Raw genomic sequence first — 8681 nt, forward strand, 5'->3', positions numbered from 1 at the left:
CCCCCCATAGAAACCCTGTTGGTAGCCACTCCTCTGTTTTCTCCAATCCCCACACTCCTGGTTCTAGGCAGCCCTAATCTTCTTCCTGTCTCTCTAGTATACTACATTTCTGTAGTAACTGGTTCTTCAAATGATGATTTCACATTGATGAGATTGCCCTTCCTAGGAAGCCAAGGCTCTTTCATTTCTTTCTGGCCCTCTCCTTTGCCTTCCTTCAACACCAGGGAGAATGGTCCAGCAGCAGCTCAGTCCATGCTTGTCAACAGCCCACCTGCATACCCTGCAGCTTCGGTCCACATCCCCCAAGCCTTCTTGTGAGATTCCTCAGCAGCGCCAGGGCACTGACTGTCTCTCTGTGTTCGGCTAGCTCCTTTTGAACACCCAGAGGAGTGTACACTTAAAGCTTTCAGGAGGAGACATCACTTGACATAGTAAGATGCATTTCTCTGTCTTGATGAGAAATGTCATTTTCTGGGGCTTCTAGAATATCAAGTGAATATCAGTTTTGACTGTCATTGTGAATCAGTCCTCTGTTGCTCATGGATCCCAGTCATCGTCACTAGAGTTTGAGAGTGTCACCCCAACTAACATGTTATACACTGGGAGGTTTTTAAATGGCAGCATTGATTATCCGCTGTAACACAGTGATTGACGATGTCAGTCAAAACACAGCATCACTGACAAACTGTCTGATAGCAAGCATATTTCTCAGTAGCAACTTTTTCTTCTTAAAAAATAATTTTGTATTTCTCAGCCGACATGGACACTTGCTAAATATTCTGAGAAAACCCACTGCCTTTTCCACAGGTATCCTCTGTAGTTTATTTGGGGGTCGGTTACTTGATCACTGTTTGACATTTGGTTTTCTAATGTCCCCAACTGAATCAAACTCCTTTGCCTACAGTACCCAGGATGAGCTGATCCTCATGTTTTGTTTTTTTTTCTCTTGTTGCAGGAGAACCCTGTGGACCAAAATCACCACCGTAAGTATTCTTAAATAAAAGAAAAAAAGCTTTATTGACACATGTTTGACATGCAAATCAATTCACCCGTGTACAGTGTGTGATTCAGTGTTTTTACCATATTTACATGGTTGTGCAGCAATTTTTACAATTTAATTATAGAATCTTTTCATTCCCCTTAGGAGTCACTTCTCTTTTCTCCCCAAGCCCACATCCCTGGCCGTAGGCAGCCAGTAATCTACTTTCTGTTTCTCTAGATTTGCCTAATCTGGCAATTTCTTTTTTAATTCAGTTTTTATTTTAAGCTCGAAGATACGTGTGCAGGATCTGCAGGTTTTTTAATATAGGAAAAAGTGTGGCATGGTGGTTTGTTGCACCTGTCAACCCATCACTTAGGTATTATGCCCTGCATACATTAGCTCTTTACCCCCATGCTCTCCCTCCCACTTTCCCCCCAGCAGGCCCCAGTGTGTGTTGTTCCCCTCTCTAACATCGAACACATTCTAATACCACTCCCTTCCTAGTGACAAATCTAAGTGATGAGTAAGGGAAATTCTTTTGCTTTTGTCTGGAGAAGCTCCCTGGCTTCAGGTTCCTGATACGTGTGAGGATCTGGGGTGTGGTGTGAGAAACAGATGGCTCCATGAAGAACCGTGATCATCCACTAAGGTCCCCGGAAATAGCCATATCTCTTAGATGGTGTGGGATTTTGTGCAGGAGGGTTGGGAGGTAAGTAGTAGTGAGTTAATATGTAGTGATTGTGAATGTGTCTGTCAGTGTGTGTGTTTCCCTCTGAAAATGTGGACCCACATGCACAGCATAGTGCAAGTGTCACTGTTTTAGAATTCCTGGCCTATAGTGATCCTCTCACCTCAGCCTCCTGAGTCATGTCATTTATCTAATAAAAAGGAAGAAAAATTTAAAATCACCGTACACTTCACATAAGTCACCATTTTCTCCCTTGCCACAGCTGTACCTGAAGGCCAATTTAATATCTTACTTAGTTATTGTGGGATGGAGAGGGTACAGAAAGGAATGAACCCAGATTTTGACCTCCTGAATGAAAGAGGCAAACATGAACCCAGAAACGGGTCCCAATGTTGATGCTTTGTGTTATTCAACAGTGTCACTCAGGCATGGGATAAGGTATCCCTACACCAGGGAGTTCCAGCACTTATGTACACCTGGAACTGTCATGACATATAAGCATGCCAAACACTGCCCTTCATCAAAGGGGACCTCAGTGGTCACATAACTCAGGGTAGCAAAAGGCATATGGAAAAACAGGCCATTAACATGGACATTACTGTGAAGTACACATAGAAAGCCCAAGGCTTCTGGTCAGCTCACAGATCCTGAGAAGTATAAGGAACCGCATAGAACAGTGTGTGCCAACATGTTAGTGCTGGGGTCACTCCTCAGCACTTGGTCCAAACAGGGAAAAGTCAGGAAGATATTGTATTGTATTGAAGAACATGACCTCCTCAAGCCTCAGAATTGCTCCAATCTATGGCAGACAGACAAGGGCTAGTGCCACATGAGAATGCAGAGGACAACATTGTTGTTAGCCTGGTGCCCATCACCAGGTAGAGCAGGTTCTGGGAGCTTGGCCTGTTTGAATGAAGCCTGATGTTTAGGGAATCTCCTCAGGGAGAGTGACACAGAAGCTGCTTTGTTCCCTGATCACAGGGGCACAAAAATATGTGTGCACACACCATGGTTCCAGAAGAAGACTTTAAAAAAGGAAAATCATGATGATTTTTAATTGTAGCATTTAGTATTAAATTTTTTCATGACCTATATGAACAAGAATGTGTGATAAATAACTTGGCTAAAATGGAATCAATTTCACCCATAAAGTGGGCTTTTAACCAAGTAATAATTCTTTAAAAGAGAAGATACATGTAGTACCAGCATGATAAGGCCCTAAGTACTGGCATGGTCTTGAATACATTCAGAAAATGCAACTGGTTTAGAAGAGCTTCAAAACATGTGAGAGGGAGAGAGGCACTCTTCCATTGAAACTTAGTGTGTCTTTGAGTTTCCATTTTCAGTTGACTCCTTTATATTGCTGCATGATGCCTCTAGTACAAGGCAGAGACCTCCATGTCTCATCTCCTTCCTGCTGCCCTCCCTTGCCAGCCCTCTTCCACCCAGGGGGACGGCCCAGCATCAACTCAGTCCATGCTTGTTAATCAACTACCTCCATACCCCACATCCAGCAAAGCTCCCTGAGTGACTCCCAGCCAACAACCACCAGGGTGCTGAGTTTTCCTCTGTGTCTTTCCAGTGCCTTTGGACAACTATGCCAGCACTATGAGCCTAAAATTGTGGGAGGAAGATGATGAAGACTATATGAATCTGATTCTGGGATCCCACTGAGAAGGAGGATTGGGGGTCTCCTGAGAGAAAGTAATTTGGCCAATATAGAACTCCAGCCAGAGAGGCTGTAGGAAGGTTTATCAACTCAGAACAAAGACCAGGGAATCATGTGTGAAGCAGGGTTCCTTAGTCTGGTAGAAAAGTGGGTGAGTCACTGTTTCTAATGACTTGTCCTGATATTTTTGTTTCTAAAGGCTGTATTCTGGAAAGCATCCTCAATTTGAAAGAGGACAACCCCCAAGACAAAGAAGACTCTTTGTCTTTGCAAGGCATTTTGCTTTTATGATTTCTTCTCAATTAATTTTGATACAAAAATCTGACAATGTACATTATGTACAGCATGTGCAATTCTCTTTGTGGGGGTGAAAGTCAGTGGGAGTGTCTTCCCAACTAACACGTGATACACTGGGAGGTTTTCGAGTGACAGCATCCATTATGGGCTGTAATGCAGAGGCACTGTCCTCAACACGTTTTCCTCCTTGGATTAAGCATTGCGTGTTTGCCCATTAAATCCACTTTAAAGGTGAATTCTGTGAATAAAGATCTTATTTTTCCATAAGCATCCTCATGGTTTTGGGGCTGTTGACCTATGGCTCAGCCACTGTACTGCTTCTGGTTTTCTACCCTTGCCAAGGGAATAACAGCTTGATGTGAAGGGCACCGCAGAATCTCATCCTTATAATGTTTTCTTTTGTTTAATTGCAGAAACTATCCCAGGAGAGAGTGATTAGTAAGTACCATGAAGTAATTCACATCATGAGTTGCTGCTTGAGTGTATAGAAACCTGATTCTGGGATCCCGCTAGGAAGGAGGATTGGGGGTATCCTGAGAGAAAGTGCTTTGGCCAATATAGAACTCCAGCCAGAGAGGCTGTAGGAAGGTTTGTCTACCCAGAGCAAAGACCAGGGAATGATGTGTGAGGCAGCGTGGCTTCAGCTGGAGGAAGAGGCGTGGGTGAGTCACTCTTTCTAATGACTTGTCCTGATGTTTTTGTTTCTAAAGGCTGGATTCTAGGGAGCATCTTCAGGATGAATGAAGGTAGGGAACTGCTTTCCAGGTAGGACCTGATGGGAAAGGGTTCCTAAGTGCCTTCAGGTTATCCCCCCGGCTTGAGGAGCTGAAGAAGGGAGTATGAAATCAGAAAGAAAATGAAAATGTGTGTGAGGTTTTGTTTGTTCTTTTCAAAGTTTGTTGTCATAAAGGTAGGAATTGTCTCTCTGGGCTGTGAGGGTGCTGTGTTCATTAGAGATGATTTTTGCAGTACCCCTGCTCTTTTCTGCCCAGTGAAACATCAAAACCTTTGGTTTGGATTAATCAGCACTCCTTGGGATTATGCACAAGGGATGTAGGGCTGGGCATTAAATGTCATCTGTAATAAAAGGAAGTAATCTGTGGGAACATCTCTTTCACAGGCATTTACTTGAACTTAGAGAAAAAGTTCTGCTGTGTGCCAAGGGGAAATTGATAATCACCCTCTAACTTTTAAGACTTGTTATAGCATGTTTATGTTTCTGTCCTCTCTGTGGGTTTAAAGGGGTCTCCAGGGGTGGATGGCAGAGTGAATATTCACTCTGGGCTCACTGGTACATCTCGAGTCTCCTGGGAAGGCAGGGGAGAAGTCTGACCTTGAGCACATTTGTAGCCTCCACTTCCCACCCCTACCACAGATTCTGAGATGAGGCTTCTTTCTCTCCAGTTCTCTAATTTTTGGGGAAACCAAGAGTTCCTTCCCACAGAAGATGGCATTACACTATTTCCTCTCTTCAAAAATTAGGCATTTGTTGTTCTCTAAGTTGATATTTATAAGTTAAGTTCTGGACCTTTTATTCACAGATTGCAAAACTTATGCAGGAAATTCCACATGATGAAATATGTTGATAGCACATAATTCTGTCCATGCTACAGATGACATTTTTATCTTTGGAGGATCCTCATTTTACATAATAAGATATAAAACTAAGTGGCACCCGGTATCCAGTCTGGGGAACTTCATTAAACCCAGAACTGCGTTTGATGCTGTCATTTGCTTTTCTTCATGAGAACCCTGAACACCTAACCATTGCCAGCACCCTCTTTTGAGACCCTCAACATCAAGGCTCCAGAAGAGAACATCTGAAAGTGTGAGATGGCACTCCCTCCCTTCACTCCTTGAAGCTACAAGTGAAGACATCCTTGGTTCATCCCTGAAGTTTCTCTGCCAGGTTTACGTCGACTTCCTCCTTAAGGGAACTGCTCTGACTGCTAATCATTTGTTTAGACTTCTCCAGGTTTGGACTGTTATACATAGAATAAGTCAATATATATTTTTTTGGTGTCTGGCTTATTTGCTCATGTTATTAATTTAAAATTCATTCATGTTCTAAAGGGCGTTTTCTTATATGTCTGGTGCTCACCTGGAAGTGTGATTCTTACTTCAGTAAAAAGTAGAGTAGACATGTTGTCTTTTCTTTCATTTAGCAGCTTAATGATGATGATTGGGTTGCCTGCCAACTTCCCAAGGTGAACAATTTTTATTATTAGGGTGAGCTCAAATTATGTTACTGTATGTGATACCTCTGACCCCACTGTAGTTCTACTTTATGGATAACAATGACCCACCATGCCTCTTCTGGTGGCCCTAAGGATGCTCCTGAGATAACCCAGCACATCTGGATGACTTTCTGCTCTCTGTTCACAATCTGTCCTGGGCACATTTTCCCCCTGTCTCATGCCTGAAGCTGGCCATTAACCCGAGTGGACTGGTTCCTTGAAGTGGGACGTGGGATTTAGAGATCACACTCAGGGTGCTACTCACACAGCCCTTTTTAGTCAGACACTCCAAACACACCCAAAATGGAGACAAGACCCTGAGAGGGTGATAGGGGCTTGCTTCCAACCTCTCCGTGGAGGTTGAGGCTGTAATTTCTTACTAGCACCTAGTGAGACCCATCCCCAAAAAGACAACACCAGGGAGGCTGGGAGGGAGACACCTGCAGTTGTGGCTGTAGTCAGATTGGTTGCTGACTCTGGGGTAAGCTGCCCTTTCTCTGGGCATTGGGGACACCTGAGGTTGCCCGCCTGCTGTTATCCTATGGTCACACCAGGAGGCTAGAGTTACAATAACCCTATAGTGTAAAGAATCCCTGTCCCCTTCCACGCTACATCACTCCTTAGGGAAGCAAACACCCCTCCTCCTCCCTGGGAGGATCCATTTCCAGGAAACCAACTACATTCCTGCCTCAGGCCCATCCTTCCTTGGTTTTGTGGCTCTGGGAAAGTCACTTGGCCCCTCTACATTTCAGTGCTCTCAACTGTAAAATGAGGGTTACAGCCTGGCTCTGAGCACCCCACAGGGCTCATGTGAGGGTCACAAGAGATGGCATGTTTTAAGGCATCTTGCCCATGTAAAGGCTGGAAACTGACCTTCCACCACTCCCCCCCATGACTTGTAGTGATCCAAGCTTCCTCTCTGGAGGCAGCCACTGCTACCTGTCTGCCTCATTCCTTTACATCGTTCATATCTGAACACTTTTGAGGCACTTATGAAGTCATTCTTCTTTAGGCTTAGTTTGGATCTGCTTAGAGTAAGCTTCATAACATAATGCTAACAGGCAGGCACCATATACATCTCCACATCACACGTCAGGGAACTGAGCACAGAAGGGTTAAGTCTCTTTCCCAGGGTTACACAACTTCTAGCTGCCATCTGAGCCCAGGCCATCAGGCACCTGCCCCTTGCTCTTGGTCACTGAGCTCAGCTGCCTTCTTGAATTGCCTCCTCTCATTAGAGTAACATCCCCAATGCAATTGGCCTGTTGTGTGTTGTAAGTGCCCACCACACCGCAGGACCCTTCCTCCTAAGCCTAACTTTGACTCAGTCTCCCCTAGGCAGCTGGTGAACACAAGTGTAACCTGGGAAACTTGAGCACTGGCCCATGGTCTCCTGCCAGGAGCATATCAACAGCGGTCTCTACTTTGAATGTGGTTTTCTCATGCTCATGGCTCATGGATACAACAAGAGATCATGAAAGATTCAAATACAGGATATGCCAGAAAAGTGATCTAGGGACAAGGAAACCTCCTGCCCATCCCCAGGAGCATCTAAATCAGCCTCTGGCCAACAGCAGGTGGAGCCTCAGTCATCGCCCCCTGCCAGCTTCTCCACTGAATGTGCTGTGGACTTGAAGCCATCAGGAGATTTGGAGTCATTGTGGTTTATGCAGCAGGGCCTGAGTCTTGGCGAGGAAGAGTAGGAGCAAGGAGCTGCCCACTCAGAGCTGGGTCAGCCTCTGACCCTTCTCAGCCAGGCCTGAGTCCAGGCTGCTTGGGCAACTGTTCTGGTCAATGGGCACTGAGACCCTGGCAGCTCGTCAGCTTCACTCCCTGAGCTGTCCAAGCACCAGCCCCACAGGCCACTTCTTCATTTAATGAATCTTAACTGCCCAGCAGCCTGGTTTGGTCAGTTGAAGATGAATCTGATTCTAGGTCCAACTGTCACGGGGGCAGTTGGCTGGGAACGTCCTGCATTGCGAGTTGGTTGGCAGTCAAGGAGGCTACTGGTCATTCAGAGAGGTCACCCGACCACAGGGAAGTTCTTCCCACAAGGCAGCTACAGGGTCAAGTGAGGGCAAGACAGACATAAATTTGGACTCCAAGCCTTCAGCAGGGCTTCCTTTGGGGGAAAGTCTTGCATTTTGGGTGAAATGTCAAGCTGGAAGTTAAGTCAGGGTTTGGGCCCTTTTCTTGGGCCAGGCACCTCCTCCAGGGCATCAGTGTCTCCCTGCAGCAGCGCTGGGGTGTAAGAGGATTTGGAAAGGATGAGGGTCCTCACTTTGGAGTCCAGGGCATGGATGCCTGGTCTCAGGCATTCAGGGATCTTCATCCCCAGGGAACCAACTAAATTCCCTGCCTGAGCTTGATTACTCATCAGTATTTTTACTCTGAGCAAGCCACTGAATCTCTCTAAATTTCAGTTCCCCAAACCACAAAATAGAAGTCAGCTCCCGCTCTTCCCATCCCATGTCACAAGAGATAACAGATTTTTTCCCCTGAGCTGTAAAGCATCATGCCCATGCCAATGTGGAAAGTAGAGCTTTGTCCTGCCTTGACCTGTCACCTTCCATGTCCCCTCTCTGGAGGTCACCAGAGCTGCCTGTCTTCCTTATTCTTCCAGATGTGTAACAGTTGAACACCTACGGAGTACAGCACTTACAAAGTACCCATAATCTTTGTTAAGATTGTGTCTGTATTTATATTTAGCCTCGTAACATCGTAGTAATAAGCAGGCCCTAGTAACATGTTCACATCCCAGAACAGGAAGCTGAGGATAGAGGAGCTGAGTGACAGCCCCAGGAACAC

Source organism: Cebus imitator, unplaced genomic scaffold (genome assembly GCF_001604975.1).
Source record: "Cebus imitator isolate Cc_AM_T3 unplaced genomic scaffold, Cebus_imitator-1.0 Scaffold1045, whole genome shotgun sequence".
Taxonomy (NCBI): Eukaryota; Metazoa; Chordata; class Mammalia; order Primates; family Cebidae; genus Cebus; species Cebus imitator.